The following is a 17,448-nucleotide window of genomic DNA, read 5'->3' as shown; positions in this document are numbered from 1 at the left end:
CACCCGAGCCCCTGCGGCCAGCCTCACTCATGGGAGGCCACACCACCAGACTGCAGACTCCATCAGCCCCAGACGCTCGTTAAACCTGCAGTGGCGGTCACCCATAACCCTGACCGCAAACCATGAGTGGTGTCACGACTCCCATGTAAATAAACCTGACATACCTGTAGCCAGATATACCCCAAAAAGTGGAGACCCTGTGGCAGGATCAAGGACTAGACCTGTTAAGACAGGTGACAGTGCGCCTCAGCGGTTCGATTAGAAAATTTTAACTGCCGCCATTTTGTTGCTGTTAAAAGTGCGTGATTTTAGAAGCTGCAGCCCGCGCAGAAAAAAAGGTAACCGCCCACGGAGAGGGGTGGTTGTCCCAGAATCCCTGGAGCTCTCTTACCCCGCGAGAGCAGGAGGTGACCTGAAAAGGAACTCAGAGGGAAGATGGACACCGTGAGTACTAATGCCCCCAGCCAGGGCGACTCAGCCCAAGCGATGCCTGGCCCCAACGCATTGAACGCAGCGGCGCCTAGTTCCGGTGCGGCAGTCGCAGCCGCGCCTGCCGAAATTTCCCCAATTATGCCGATCTCCTTGCCGTACGTCCCAGGGGCGCCCTGGCTGCCCCAATGCGCTGGCAAAGCAGACACCCTGACCGGGTTCAAGAAGAAAATCAGCACCATGCTGGACATGTACGCATTGACCGGTAAGCAGAGGGCCGCAGTGGTGCTGGGGCAACTGACTGGAGCAGCAGAATTAGAGGCTGAGGCCTGGACCAGTGACGACCGGGGCTCTGTAGAAACCATTTTTGCCAAATTGAAAGCTGCCTTTGAAAACCGCACAGAGGAAGAGCTGAGAATGGGCTTCTATAACTGCAGCCAGAAGTCCCAAGATAGCATAAGAGATTATGCCCTCAGGGTGCAAGCCGCACTGCGGGTTCTCAAGCTCGTGGACCCTGTCAGTGATCAGGAGGGAAACAGGATGATGACAGAACAGTTCTTGCAGGGCCTGCACTCCTCTGAGGATAGAAAACAGATGAGACTGTGGTCCCTGGAACACAGTGATGTAGACTTTGCCATTCTGAAATACAGGGCCGTGAAAGCACTTCAACCCCCCATTGACACGGACTCCATCCAACCAGAATGGTCTACCAGCACCCCGACGGTCAGAGCAAAATCCTCCTCGCAGGCCCTGGTAGCTGCAAAAGGACTCATCACCTCGGCCGGAGTCACAGATACCCTGTCCTCCCAGGTGCAACAGCTCAGCAAGGACGTCGCCCGGATCTTGAAAGCGATGCAACTTCGTCCAGAATCCAAAAACCCTCATAGGATCCTGCTAGCTGACACCCCAGAGGACGTCCCCTGGATGCAAGGGAGAAGAGGCCCCTCATCCCGAGGGAGGAGCAGCGATCGCTATGACTCGTCCGGACAACCCATCTGCCGCCATTGCCAAGAAGCAAGCCATTATGCGAGGGTCTGTCCTTTAAATGGGCCAAACCTAGGGCCAAGGGCCAGTTCCCAGGATTAAGAAAACCTGGCCCAGCTGACTGCCGTGATCAGTATGTGGGTGGACGACCGGTCCTGTACATCACCCTGGACGGAATCCCAACCTTAGCATTATTGGACACCGGTTCCCAGGTAACGAGAATCCCGCATGTCCTTTATCGCAGGTTTTGGTTGGACGATGATCTCCGACAACCGGACCCTGACCTTACCATCTATGCAGCTAATGGACAACCTATAGACCAGGTTGGGGTCAAAGGGGTAACCATAAAGGTGGGAAGGCTGGAAATGAAGGGGCAAGGACTGATTGTTGTAGATAATGATGCAAGAGAAAGGAACCCACAAATGATTTTAGGCACAAATGTCATAGAAAATTGCCTAGGGGAAGTGTTGTTGTTGCTTCCCCAGATTGCTGAAGGTGTTGAGGGCGGACAACGGAGAGCCCTGCAAAAAGAGATCCAAGTCATCCTGAGGAAGTGAGTCGCCCGGGGACCAGGGGTACTCAGATCCGGGCCACGAGGTCACTTCTGTGGGTATCACGGTGGCGTGACCCGGTCTGTGATCCCAGGCTCCACAGTAAAAGGGGATTTGGTAAGGGAAATTGTCCGTGACGCCACCCACGGTTGTGGTGAGGTTGGAACACCACCGCTGCTTTGGACGGGGATCCCGGGAGCGATGGTATGGAGCAGCTAGATGTTATTTCTCCCCTCCGTGGGTAGGGGGTTGGTTGTCCCGGGGCCCGGTGATGGGGTAAGCAGGGAGCAGGGTGCAGTGCTGCAGTGCGGTGCCCGAGGGCACGGGTGTACTCACAAGTAAGTCACACGGAGTCACTGGTAAACTAGGAATTGCCGGTGTCCGCAGCCTTCGGTACGGGGGTGTTAGTGTCCCACACACGGTGCAGCAGCCCTTGTTGTTCTTTCCCTGCAGCAGGTGCCTTTCTCTCCACTCTCTTCCTCTTTCTCCTCAGCCGGGAACGGGGAATCAACTCCCCTGTAGTGATCCGGGTACCCAGGTACCGAGGGGCCACCGCCCTGCTCCGGCTACCTCTGGCCCCTTCCTCACTACAGCCTGTCCCGGCCCTCTCGGAGCACGCTTCACTATCAGCCTGGGAGCTACAACTCCAGGCTCCTCTTCTGTCTCCTCTCCAAACACTCTCTGCTCCAGCCCCTCCCCTCTGCTCTGCTTTTTCTCTTACCCTGGGGGATGTGGTTTGTCTTGCTGCATCGGTATGGGATCAGATTACCAAGGAGGATTAACTCTTTCTGTGACAACCTGGCTGTGCCAGGGCGTCACAGAAGCAACAGGTAAACCAGATTGACAGTGAAATTGGTAATGTACGAGTGATAGATGCTAACCCCATTGTGATACCCCCACGGAGCAAGATGATGTTGTGGTGCAGAGCAGCGGTAGGTCTCAGAGGACCGGATTACCAGGCTATAGTAGAGCCCACTCATTCAGAACACTGGCCCACAATCCTGACAGCCAGAGGGCTAGTTGACGTACACAAGGGAAGGGTACCTGTACAAGTGCTGAACTATGGGGAGGAGGAAGCTAGACTACCAAGATACGCTACCATTGCCAAACTGTTTACTTGCCCAAACAACGCTATACAACCTATAGGTCCCCTGATGCAAGCTGACTCCACAGAGGACAAGACCTCCCAGAAACAGTTAGAAGACTGGTGCTAAAAACTCCATGTGGGAACTGACTCTACCCCCACTTACCAGAAACAAGGGGTTCACCGGGTCGTGCAGGAATACGAGCAGGTCTTTAGTAAGAACCCACTAGACTTTGGTAGAATCAGAGGGATGCAACATCACATACCCACAGGCAGTCATCCTCCAATTAAGGAAAGACATAGGCCTATACCACCAGCCCATTACCAGCTCACTAAGGACATGCTGAAGGAGATGAAAAAGGCAGTAGTCATTAGGGACAGTTGCAGCCCTTGGGCGGGTCCCCTGGTCCTGGTGAAAAAGAAGAATGGCACAATGAGGATGTGTGTGGACTATAGATGGATAAATCAGTTAACACACAAGGATGCCTACCCTTTGCCACGGATAGAGGAATCCCTCGCTGCCCTAAAGGCCTCTAACTATTTTTTTACCCTAGATCTCACTAGTGGCTACTGGCAAGTATCTGTAGCAGAAGAAGATCGAGAAAAGACAGCCTTCACCACCCCCATGGGCCCCTGTGAGTTCAACAGCATGCCATTTGGACTCTGCAACGCCCCCGGGGACCTTCCAGAGGTTGATGGAGTGCTGCCTGCGACACCTCAAGTTTGAGACCGTCCTGCTGTACCTGGATGACATCATCATGTACTCCAAGACCTATAAGGACCACCTGAAACACCTGGCTGAAGTCTTTGAAGCACTATCCCGATATGGGATGAAGCTGAAGCCATCCAAGTGCCATTTACTAAAGCCAAAGGTGCAGTACTTAGGTCATGTGGTCAGTGCGGAAGGAGTAGCACCGGACCCAGAGAAGGTCACAGTCATCCAGAAATGGCCCACACCCACCACCGTCTGGGAGGTACGTCAGTTCCTTGGCCGGGTAGGCTACTACAGGAGGTTCATCAAGGGCTATACGAAGATGGCGACGCCTTTGCAAGAGCTCCTGGTAGGTCAAACAAAGAAGGGAAAGACCCACGGCCCACCATTTCACTGGGGAGAAGCAAAAGAACACTCCTTCAGACAAATGAAAGGGGCCCTGACGGGTGATGAGATTCTAGCCTACCCTGATTACAGTCTACCATTTGTGCTGTATACAGATGCCAGTAATGTGGGACTGGGAGCAGTGCTTTCACAAGTGCAGAAAGGCAAGGAATGTGTGATCGCTTATGCCGGCAGGAAGCTCCGACCTACTGAAAGAAACCCAGAAAACTATAGCTCATTTAAGTTAGAGTTCCTGGCCATGGTCTGGGCTATCACAGAGCGATTCAAGCACTACCTGGCAGCCACCAAATTCACCGTCTTCACGGACAACAACCCCCTAACCCACTTGGATACTGCTAAATTGGGTGCCATGGAGCAACGTTGGGTAGCCCGACTAGCAAATTATGATTTTACTGTCAAGTATCGAGCTGGTCACAAGAATGGCAATGCAGATGCTCTGTCAAGGATGCCTCACTTAGCCGATGAGGGTAAAGATGTAGATGACCTTGAAGAGTTGAGCTGCCAGCGTTCCATCGCCATGGAGCCAACCAGTGCCAGTAGTCCCACACCAGCCACCAAGAAGTGATCCTGAATCCGCTACCTCACTACAACTGGAGGGAGACTCAAGAGAATGATCCAGCGGTTGGCTTGGTAAAGAAGCTGATCACTCAACCTGGTGCCAGCCTTGATCCAGGAGCCCCGCCTGAGGCACAGTACCTATGGAGAGAGAGGGGTTGATTATTTATCCACCAAGACAAACGCTACAGGAGCATTATTGACCCGAAGACGCATGAGAAGGTGTGGCAGGTGGTTGTGCCACAGAAGGATACTCGGTTGGTGCTGGAAGCCTATCACAATGGCGCAGGCCACTTTGGTTGGAAGAAACTGGAGGCACTACTTAAAGAAAGATTCTACTGGGTGGGCATGAGAGCTGCCCTGGAGAAGAGGTGTAGAGACTGCTGTCCATGCAATCTCAGAAGAAAAGACCATCACAGTCAGAGAGCACCACTCCAGCCGATCCAAACCAAACAACCCTTGGAATTAGTGGCCCTGGACCATGTAAAGTTGGCGCCCAGCAGACAAGGCTACACCTATGCCCTCACCATGGTTGATCATTACTCCAGGTTCCTGGTGGTGGTACCAGTCAAGGACTTGACAGACCAGACTGCAGCCAGAGCCTTCCAAGCCAATTTCTGTAGACCACATGGCTATCCAGACTAAGGCTCACTGACCAAGGCCCGGCCTTTGAAGCTGAAGTGTTCAAGGAGTTTTGTAACCTTTATGGCTGCAAGAAGATCCGTACCACACCATACCATCCTCAAACCAATGGCATGTGCGAGAAGATTAATCACATTGTTCTCAACCTTCTTAAAACTACCACTAGAAGAGAGGTGCCAGTGGCCAGAGAAGCTACCTGACCTGATGGACATGTATAACAATATCCCTGTGAGTTCCACGAACTGCACACTGGCGTATCTGATGAGGGCCAGACCTGGAAGACTGCCAGTGGATCTGGAAATGGGAATTGAGACCCTCTACAAGATGCCGATTGGGATTCCAGCCGCCAGGCCCAGTACAAGAGAGTACAAGAGTGTGTGGAGCGAAGCTTGACCCAGCAGCGGGAGAGACAAGAAAAAACCTACAATCAAAATGCACCTGCTGCTCCCTTGACACCTGGAGAAGTGGTCCTCAAGAGAAAAAGAAGAAATTACAAACTGGACAACCACTGGGAAGCAGAACCCTACACCGTGTTACCATCAACACTTAGCCGTGAGAAGACATGCCTCATCAGCAAAGATGGAGGAAGGACGAAAGCTGTGGTTTCCAGAGACCATCTTAAGAGGTGCCCTGAACAGCTAAGAATCCCTGAGGAAGTCCCTAACTCTTCGCCAGTCGGAGAACCAAGAGAGAAGATGAGCCATACTGTGCTTGGAGATTTTCCTGCAAGTTGGCCTCAATACATTGGAGCTGTTGTAATTCCAGTGATCACCTTCCCTCAACCCAGAGAAGAAGTTAGAGAACAAGAAGAACCTGTTCAGAACCTAGAAGAGTCGAGTGAAGCTGAATTAGAAGGCCATGCACTGGTATCAACACCCAGTACACCCATCAATCACATTGAGACACATACAACGGGTGGGAGGACACAACCTCAGACAGATGACAGCATAGTACTGCATAGGTCAACCCGCAGCAACTTTGGTCAGCTCCCAATACGGTATAGAGAAAGTACAGCTTAGAAGGAAGTCAGTCTAAAATGTCTTTATAGTAAATCTATTTAAGTTTAAAGTGTTTAAAAATGTTTTTTGAAAGTTACAGTAACGTTAAAGTACATGTGCCTGCAAGGACTGTTGCGAGAACTTGTTAAAATATGTTTTAGCACCTGGTTACATGCACTTTAAAAATGGACCACAGGTTATGAACTGGCTATAGCCACAAACTCTCTCATTGTAAAAAGTTACCCCAGAGGTACCAACCACAGAGTGTGCTTATTTATGGGGCATGGCTCTGCACCACCAGGGAGCATGCCTGTTTATGGGGCCTGCTCTCCAACACCAGGGAGCACGCCTGTTTATGGGGCCTGCTCTCCAACACACGGAAGCTGGTACGCCTGTTTATGGGGCCTACCCTACGCCCCCATCCTCCGGAGAGGAAGATTGGAGGAAAGGTCTGGGATACAGATGGCCCAGACCTGGTCACCAAAGGGACCGGTGACCTGCCTCCTGGAGGTTTCTGGGTGGGACTACGACTTGTGGGTGGGGGGTGGTGGTGGAATGGTACCTGGTATGTTTAAATGTAAATAATCCCCCTGTGTGGGAAAAGTTTGTATTTATCTTTTTCTTGCCTTTGCAGCCCGAGGACGTGCTGTTGATAACCAAGGGGGAATGTGGCGCCCCTGACCTGGTCAGGCACCACTGTGTATTGCACCCATGTTGGGACAGTGCTTCCAGGTAATTCCAAAGGCCAGAAAGGGGTGGGTATGTACAGACACATAGCTACAAGGTCTCCAACACCATTAGATGGGACCCTTGGGTAGCCTCTGGAAGAGGCTAGCTTTCAATTCTTGTCAAGGGGTGAAGGGGAGGGGCTGGAAGCTAAGTTGCAGAGGCTGTAAGGAAAGTAGGAGGAGATAGCTAGTCTAGGGGGGGAGTGTGGCAGTTGCAGAGAGACGCAGACACTCAGACACTCAAGTCAGACCCTGCACGTGTAGTAGCTGTTAGCGGGGGAGAACGGTTACCAGAGAGTCAGTCAGAAAGACACCTAAAGAGAGGCAGTCGAGTACGGGGACTGCTGATGACTAGGCACGCACAGGGAACAGGTCCCTAGAGCAGACGTCCATTTATTGAGCTGCTAAACCTGCTGGTGAGGGGAACCACAAGTCCCACACCAACCAACTAGAGTCCAAGCCTCAGCAGCAACAGGGGGGCCCATAAGGAGACAGAGACAGAAGTCATCTCACCTGGTCCATGCTGCCGGCAAACAGGCCAAAAAGGGGAGAAAAGGCTGTAGCGACTTCCCTGGATAGACCCCACGTTACTTCAAGTCAGGGGTTATCCGAAACAAGAAGTGCTAGGAAGGAGAGTTAATGGTTACCCTCAGATCGGCCTGAAGGAGTTCCTGGTTTCCCTTGGTTTAATCTCAGCATCGCCCGGGTACCTCACAAAACATCTAACAGTGAGTAAAACAAGTTGAAAGACTTTCCGGACTGAGACTGAGTTATTCTGGGACTTGTTGTTCTACACACCCAAGCCCCTGGAGCCAGCCTCACTCACGGGAGGCCACACCACCAGACTGCAGACTCCATCAGCCCCAGACGCTTGTTAAACCTGCAGTGGCGGTCACCCATAACCCTGACTGCAAACCGTGAGTGGCGTCCCTGGACCGACCGCTGCAGGTGGGCTCCACACTACCACCATCATCCTCTCTGGGGCCTAGCTCTGCTTGCGGAGAGCTGAAACATCCTAGCTGCTTTATGTCACGCCCTGGCAAAACCAGGTAGACACAGATAAGCCCCCGTACAACAGCGTTCCCTCATTAGGAAACACACAGCCAACCATTAAACCCTAGTCACCACTTTGGAGACAGATAGACACACCAGTGGGCATGGCCAGGCGGTTGGTGCACGCCCACCCAGGGGTCTAGACAGCCCAGGGTGGGAAAGCAAGCAGAGTAGTCTGAAGTTCAGTTTGGAGAGGAGTGTGGGCTGGAGCTGGGGGTAGCTCCAGCAGTGAAGTCCAAGTTGAACAGTGCCAGGGTAGGAGCCCTGGTACCTTGGCTAGGAGGCAGATGTGGTCTCCGTCAGCAGGAGACAGGAAGACGGCTCGGTGGAACCGAGGTGGACCGGGCCAGGGTTGTAGCCTGCCGGTACCAACACGGGGAACCGACCCGGAAACCGTAGGACAAAGGGGGGTACTCGGACCCTGAAGCCAGAAACCAGAATCGACTGGAGCTGGTTAATTAACCGATTGAAGCCAGGACTAGAGGTTCTGTCCCACCCAAAGTCCCTCATAGAAGACAACAGCCCACCGATTAGGGATAAGAGGTCACCGCCAAGGCCCATAGATCTCACGGGCCAGCGTCTGCGGGCACGGCTCCTTAGGCCACATTCAGCCGGGAGCGGACTCCTACATTTCACACTTGGAAGTCATTTCTACTTAAAGCAGTGCAGGAAAAGGATAGAGACCACCAGCCGGGTGGAGGACCATAACGCAATCAGCCGCGGCACCGGCCACCATCACCTTGGTTTTCCAGAGACTTGTGTGTGTTTCTAACTGTGAGTACACCAGCACCCCCTGCGGTCGCCATCCCCTGCACACATCAACCGGGTCCCAGGGCCACCATCCCTGCCCACGGAGGGGTTAACAACTTGCTGCACAACATCTCCCCCGGGTGCCCCGTCACAGCAGAGGTGGTGTCCTACCTCACCACAGACCGTGGGTGGCGTCACAAACTCAATACGGCCCAGTCCGTACATACAGTTAGGTCCAGAAATATTTGGACAGTGACACAATTTTCGCGAGTTGGGCTCTGCATGCCACCACATTGGATTTGAAATGAAACCTCTACAACAGAATTCAAGTGCAGATTGTAACGTTTAATTTGAAGGTTTGAACAAAAATATCTGATAGAAATTGTAGGAATTGTACACATTTCTTTACAAACACTCCACATTTTAGGAGGTCAAAAGTAATTGGACAAATAAACCAAACCCAAACAAAATATTTTTATTTTCAATATTTTGTTGCGAATCCTTTGGAGGCAATCACTGCCTTAAGTCTGGAACCCATGGACATCACCAAACGCTGGGTTTCCTCCTTCTTAATGCTTTGCCAGGCCTTTACAGCCGCAGCCTTCAGGTCTTGCTTGTTTGTGGGTCTTTCCGTCTTAAGTCTGGATTTGAGCAAGTGAAATGCATGCTCAATTGGGTTAAGATCTGGTGATTGACTTGGCCATTGCAGAATGTTCCACTTTTTTGCACTCATGAACTCCTGGGTAGCTTTGGCTGTATGCTTGGGGTCATTGTCCATCTGTACTATGAAGCGCCGTCCGATCAACTTTGCGGCATTTGGCTGAATCTGGGCTGAAAGTATATCCCGGTACACTTCAGAATTCATCCGGCTACTCTTGTCTGCTGTTATGTCATCAATAAACACAAGTGACCCAGTGCCATTGAAAGCCATGCATGCCCATGCCATCACGTTGCCTCCACCATGTTTTACAGAGGATGTGGTGTGTCTTGGATCATGTGCCGTTCCCTTTCTTCTCCAAACTTTTTTCTTCCCATCATTCTGGTACAGGTTGATCTTTGTCTCATCTGTCCATAGAATACTTTTCCAGAACTGAGCTGGCTTCATGAGGTGTTTTTCAGCAAATTTAACTCTGGCCTGTCTATTTTTGGAATTGATGAATGGTTTGCATCTAGATGTGAACTGTGAGGTAAATCCGGAGATATGACGATAAATCATGACATTCAAGTCATGTCAGGAAGCCCTCTCCTGGTGTCACTACCCCCTTCCCTTCACACAACTGGTTTAGCAACAAATCCATGGCCATGTCCTGTGATATGGAAATTAGGTGGCTTCAGGACAATGGACACAGGATGACTCCCTGCCGTCACCCTGTAGTAGGAGCTGCTAGCTAGTTAGCAAGGCTATGGAAATAGCCAGACAGAACGACTCCAGTAAAAAATGGTTCATATCTCGCAAGCCATATTTCCGATAAATATGGCAACCATAAAAATGGTGTCTCCGCATGTGGACGATGCCGGCACCCCCTTTTTATGGGAACAGGACATTGGGAAATGCCCCAGGCGTGATATCAGCCAATGGGGAACTGGCAGACAGGTCATGAGTCCCCTCGTTCTGTAGCTAAATTCATAACTGTCACAATGAGAGCATTGGCGTCTGCCTACGACGCTCCCAGGCAAAGTTATAGCCAAAATCCCCTTTGCTGGATAATTCTGATCCATGCAGGGGGAGTGGCAGTGCTTCCCTGTGAGGTCACTAAGGTAGGAGGGGACCTGGATCTGCCCAGGTTGATAACCCTACTTCGGCCATTTTCCAGCGTTCTTCTGCTCGGGGGCCTGGTTGGGACAGACCTGTGAGAGAGTTCCTGGAAACCTGGTCTACAGCGCCCCCCTGTGGCCAGACGCAACAAGGTAACTGATTGAACTGTGTATGCCTGTTTGTAACCCATGCTTTATCTGTAACTGTACTCTGACATAACTGTATATTCTGTAGATTCCCTATTGTATATATTGTAGTTTCTAGTGTGCTTTAGGCGATTAAATTATATAATTAATCTTGGGCTGTTCTGTTATCTCGATCTTGAATCCCACGTCTGTGTGTTCGGCTAATAGTTACCGTGAAGCGGTTGGTGGCAGCGAGTTTGTGCCAAGGATTATTGTGGGGAGGCCAGTGAGATCCGGGAAGATATTATATATTCCGCCCGCGGAGGTCGGGGGAATATATACCCTACTCTCACCGGGGACCCTTCAATAATCGGCATAAGTAGTATAGCGGCCTCCTTGCTTATTGTCGGGCAATTCCATAATTGGCCTGACTATAAGAGGGGCGCTAGAGAGCGCGTCACGTGCTCTGTCTGTCGGTCGGGAGGTATATAGGAGGGTTGACTCCTGCTTGTTACCCCCCGATTGTGACGTACTGGTAGCCAGCGCGGGGGATTTCTGAGTGACCCCCCGGTGGTTCGTGACATATTGGTGGCAAGCGGTGGGATCGAGATAATAGTGTGTGTGAGTGTGAGACCCATACTCCCAGACACTAAAGACTGCCTGCAGCAGCTGTGGCTGCTGGGGTCTTCAGACCAGCTCAACACTAGAGTGTCAGAGTGCAGATACTGTAAGGTGTGTGGAGGCATCAGGTGTCAGTTCTGTGTCAGTGACCAAAGTCTGCAACAATGGCTGATAGCACCAGGAGCAAAGCCAAAGGAATGGCCGATGCTCAGGCCAGAGACGATGAGGAGGTTGTCCACGAGCCCTCCAGGAGCCCGACGCCAGAGAACAGCTCTGCAGAGGACATCGCACAACCTGGGACTGCTGGACAAGATGAGGAGGAGCTCGCCCAAGGTTCCTCAACGAGCCAGATGCCAGCCCTCCGCTCTGCAATGGACAGTGAAGCACCAGGCTCCGCAGCGGGCCGCAGATCACCACGTGCCATTCCACCGAGCCTGGGAGGCTCGGATAGCCTTCTTCAAATGGCTATGGCCCTTCTCCAGGCTGGAGACCGGGATACCTACGAGATACTCATGGCAGAGCGCAGGGCAGAGCGGCAAGCAGCGCGTGAAGAGCGCCAGGCAGAGCGTAACTACCAGCTGCAGCTAGCTCAGCTCCGGCCCTCATCAGCCACCCGTGACCTTCCAGACACCAAACTTCCAAAGGTCCGTGTTGAGGACTTCCCAGTGCTGGAGAAGGATGGAGACTTGGACTCTTTCTTGACTGCTTTTGAGCGGACTTGCTTGCAGCACCATCTGAACAAGGACCAGTGGGCCAAATACCTGACCCCCCGTTTAAGGGGTAAGGCCCTGGATATCCTTGGGGACTTGCCTGCTGAGGCAGATCAGGGCTACGACACCATCAAGCGGGCCCTGATCCAACAGTACAACCTCACCCCGGAGTCCTACCGCAAGAAGTTCCGGACGCTGCAGAAGGGACCAAAGGACTCCTGGGCTGACCACCGGCGGGCACTTGCCCGAGCTGCCGACCACTGGACCCAAGGCCTGCAGCTTTCCACCGGACCGGAGATCCTGGACTTGTTCATCACGGAGCAACTCTTGTGGAACTGCCCTGAGGATCTCCGCCAGTTCATCCGAGACCAGAAGCCAAAGGGATCCACGGCTACAGCTGCCCTTGCCGATGACTACACCAACAACCGGGCCCCTGAGGCCAGGAGAGCGGCCACCAGCAGCACCTGGAGAGGGGGTAAGATGAATTCTGCGACTGCCCCACCTGCCCCTAGACTGCAGGGGGTGTCCCCCTCAACTCCCCTCTCCAGGCCCGTGGCGGAACCAAGACGGTGCCACCAGTGCAACCTACCTGGACACTTCAAGGCCATGTGCCCTCAGCGTCCCAAGGCCCCGGCTCCGTCCCCGTCCCAAGGGCCGCCCAAGGTGTATTGTGTGGGTGGGGGTGGTGGTAGGTCCCTGGACAGCTTCCAACCTGTCACCGTCGGCCAGTCTGTGACCATAGGACTGCGAGACAGCGCCTCGGAGGTGACTCTGGTGCGGCCTGAGATGGTGTCCCCCCAAGACTTGATCCCTGGAAAAACCCTCGCTGTCTCCGGGATTGGAGGCATTGACCCGGCGCTGCCTGTTGCTGACATTTATGTGGACTGGGGCGCGGGGCGAGGGGTGAGAGAGGTGGGGGTAACTGATCGGATCCCCGCAAACGTGCTACTTGGGACAGATTTGGGGCAAATAACCTCCCAGTTTGGCCCCGCCCCAAAGGCTGAACCTTCAGCCAGTGCTGACGTGCCTCCGGACAATGTTAATGTGTTATCTATGAATGATGTAAGGGAGGAGGGAGTGAACTCTGATATTTCTGCTTGCACAGACACCATAGACACACACACAGCTGCAGCTGTGACAGGGGAGGGGGTCAGAGAAAGGTGTGACAATGCCTCTACAAGTAACCAGCCTGTGAGCTGGGATCTGTTGCCCTCTGCAGGGATAAGCAGAGAGCAGGGTGCGGCAGGGGGAGGACCAGTGTGTGGGGTGGGGGCTACCACAGCAAATGTGGGGTCCCCAGAGATTTCACACCGGGGTTCTGTTGCTGCAGGAGGGGAACAGGCAGGTGAGATTGGGGCCGGTCCAGGAGCGGAAGTGCTCCCAGGTAAGATCTCGGTGCAGGGTTCCCCCACAACCGGGGTGTCAGGAAGCCAGGTAGGTCTGCCTGAACCGGCGACTTGGTCAGGAACGGAGGAGGAGCAGGCACGACCCACGGTCGCAGCGGCTGTGGCCGCTGTCACCCGCAGTGGGAGTGCTGGAAGCCAAGGGGCCTCCCGGAGGTCCGATAGCTCTTCCCCTTCTGACCAAGTGGCAGCCGAGTCAGGTGGAGGCCAGGACACAGGTCCCGGGGTACTGACTGAAGATGTGACAGTCTCGTCGATTCTGGCCACATCTAGTCAGGAGTTTCAGGCAGCGTTAGAAGCTGACGACAGCCTGAAAGCTCTTAAGGAGCAGGCGGCACAGCCTCCCTCGGACTCGGACCCGGAGCGAGTGGTCTGGGACCAAGGACGGCTGTACCGGGCCACGGTCCAGCAGGGTTCACCGGAGGCGTGGCCCAGGGACCGACAGTTGGTGGTACCCTATCCGTTCCGGACGGAGTTGTTGCGGATCGCACATGAGATTCCGATGGCCGGACACCTAGGGATCGCTAAGACCAAGGCCAGGTTAAACCAGCATTTCTACTGGCCAAAAATGGGGGCCGATGTGGCTGCCTACTGCCGTTCGTGTGAAACCTGTCAGAGAGTGGGGAAGGCGGGGCCACGCCCCAAAGCCCCACTAGTATCTCTGCCAATCATCGATGAGCCTTTCAGGAGGGTGGCTGTGGATCTGGTCGGCCCGCTGGCCATCCCCAGCAGCTCCGGGAAACGCTTCATACTGACGGTAGTGGACTATGCCACCCGGTACCCAGAAGCAGTGGCCTTGTCGTCCATTCGGGCTGACAAGGTGGCCACCGCATTGCTGGAGATTTTCTCCCGAGTGGGTTTTCCCCAGGAAATGCTCACCGACCGGGGGACCCAATTCATGTCCCAGCTGATGGAGACCCTCTGTAAGCAAGTCCAGGTGCGACATCTGGTGGCCAGCCCGTACCATCCACAGACTAATGGCCTGTGCGAGCGGTTCAATGGCACCTTAAAGCAGATGCTTAAGATGTTGGTCGACTCCCATGGGCGTGACTGGGAGCGGTATCTCCCACACCTGTTATTTGCTTACCGGGAGGTTCCACAGGCCTCAACAGGATTCTCACCGTTTGAGCTCCTGTACGGGCGACGTGTGCGGGGCCCCCTGGCTCTGGTGAAAGAGGCTTGGGAAGGGGATTTGGCCACCCCTGGAGTGTCGGTTATCGAGTATGTCATGCGCTTCCGGGACAAAATGCAGGCCTTGACGCAACTGGTACACGACAATATGGCTCAAGCCCAGGCTGATCAGAAGCGTTGGTACGACCAGAACGCTTGTGAGAGGACCTACCAAGTGGGTCAAGAGGTGTGGGTACTGGTCCCCGTACCACAGGACAAGCTTCAGGCAGCCTGGGAAGGCCCATACCTCGTGTACCAGCAGCTCAACCCTGTAACGTACCTGGTCACCCTGGACCCTGCCCGTGGAAGGCGGAAGCCCTTCCATGTGAACATGATGAAGGCACATCATGAGCGGGAGGCATGTGCGCTCCCCGTGTGCAACCTGCCCGAGGAGGGAGAAGCGGAAACCCTCTTGGATATGCTAGCCCAGGTTAGGGCAGGCGGATCCATTGAGGATGTGGAGGTTGGCCACCAGCTCTTGGAGGACCAACGGTCCCAGCTGTGGGCCACCCTACACCCCTTCCGGGGGTTGTTTACCAACCAGCCCGGAAGGACTGACTTGGCTGTCCATCACGTGGACACTGGGGATCATCCCCCGATCCGGCGTTCAGCATATCGGGTCTCCCTGGAGGTGCAGCAACACATGCGCCAGGAGATTGACGAGATGCTGGAGCTGGGGGTGATCCAGGCATCCAACAGCGCTTGGGCCTCGCCTGTAGTCCTCGTCCCTAAGAAGGACCGAACCACTCGGTTCTGCGTGGACTACAGGGGGCTCAATGCTGTCACGGTCGCCGATGCGTACCCAATGCCACGCATCGATGACCTGCTCGATCAGTTGGCCGGGGCTCAGTACCTGACCATCATGGACCTGAGCCGGGGATATTGGCAGATCCCCCTGACTCGCAAGGCCAGGGAACGCTCTGCCTTTATTACCCCATTTGGACTGTACGAGTCCACGGTGATGCCATTCGGGATGAGGAATGCCCCTGCCACTTTCCAGCGGATGGTCAACCCCCTGCTCAAGGGACTTGAAGGGTACGCGGCCGCGTACCTGGATGACATTGCCGTCTTCAGTCCCACCTGGGAGGACCACCTAGAGCATCTAGCACAGGTGCTCAGGCGGATCCACCGGGCAGGTTTGACTATCAAGCCGGGAAAGTGTCAGCTGGCCATGAGCGAGGTCCAGTACCTCGGTCACCGGGTAGGTGGGGGAACGCTGAAGCCCGAGCCTGAGAAAGTGGAGGCCATCGCATCCTGGCCCACCCCCAGGACCAAGAAGCAGGTGATGCCCTTCTTGGGGACCGCTGGGTACTATAGGAGGTTTGTTCCACGCTATAGTAGCCTGGCAAAGCCCTTGACGGACCTCACCAAGAAGAAGCTGCCCTCTGCAGTCGATTGGACAATGGACTGCGAGACAGCCTTCCGGGCCCTAAAGGACGCCCTGTCCAGCCCGCCCGTGCTACAGGCAGCCGACTTCACGCGGCCGTTTGTAGTACAGACCGACGCCAGTGACTTCGGCCTCGGTGCGGTGCTCAGCCAGGTGGACTCTGCGAGCCAAGAGCACCCAGTCTTGTACCTGAGCAGGAAGCTGTTACCAAGGGAAGTGGCCTATTCTACAATGGAGAAGGAGTGCCTGGCCATAGTGTGGGCCCTGCAGCGTCTGCAACCCTATCTATACGGGCGCCACTTCATCGTGGAGACGGACCACAATCCCCTCAGCTGGTTGCACACCGTCTCTGGGACGAATGGGCGATTGTTGCGATGGAGCCTTGCGCTCCAGCAATACAACTTCACCATTCGCCACAAAAGGGGCCGTGACCACGGTAACGCAGACGGGCTGTCCCGACAAGGAGAGGTCGCGGACGGGCGCACGGGGGAACACCGGAGTGTGCTGCCCCCTAGCGCCCTCAAAAGGGGGGAGGTGTGAGGTAAATCCGGAGATATGACGATAAATCATGACATTCAAGTCATGTCAGGAAGCCCTCTCCTGGTGTCACTACCCCCTTCCCTTCACACAACTGGTTTAGCAACAAATCCATGGCCATGTCCTGTGATATGGAAATTAGGTGGCTTCAGGACAATGGACACAGGATGACTCCCTGCCGTCACCCTGTAGTAGGAGCTGCTAGCTAGTTAGCAAGGCTATGGAAATAGCCAGACAGAACGACTCCAGTAAAAAATGGTTCATATCTCGCAAGCCATATTTCCGATAAATATGGCAACCATAAAAATGGTGTCTCCGCATGTGGACGATGCCGGCACCCCCTTTTTATGGGAACAGGACATTGGGAAATGCCCCAGGCGTGATATCAGCCAATGGGGAACTGGCAGACAGGTCATGAGTCCCCTCGTTCTGTAGCTAAATTCATAACTGTCACAATGAGAGCATTGGCGTCTGCCTACGACGCTCCCAGGCAAAGTTATAGCCAAAATCCCCTTTGCTGGATAATTCTGATCCATGCAGGGGGAGTGGCAGTGCTTCCCTGTGAGGTCACTAAGGTAGGAGGGGACCTGGATCTGCCCAGGTTGATAACCCTACTTCGGCCATTTTCCAGCGTTCTTCTGCTCGGGGGCCTGGTTGGGACAGACCTGTGAGAGAGTTCCTGGAAACCTGGTCTACAGCGCCCCCCTGTGGCCAGACGCAACAAGGTAACTGATTGAACTGTGTATGCCTGTTTGTAACCCATGCTTTATCTGTAACTGTACTCTGACATAACTGTATATTCTGTAGATTCCCTATTGTATATATTGTAGTTTCTAGTGTGCTTTAGG

Source organism: Anomaloglossus baeobatrachus, chromosome 7, assembly GCF_048569485.1.
Source record: "Anomaloglossus baeobatrachus isolate aAnoBae1 chromosome 7, aAnoBae1.hap1, whole genome shotgun sequence".
NCBI lineage: Eukaryota > Metazoa > Chordata > Amphibia > Anura > Aromobatidae > Anomaloglossus > Anomaloglossus baeobatrachus.
Note: the sequence above shows the minus strand (reverse complement) of the source record.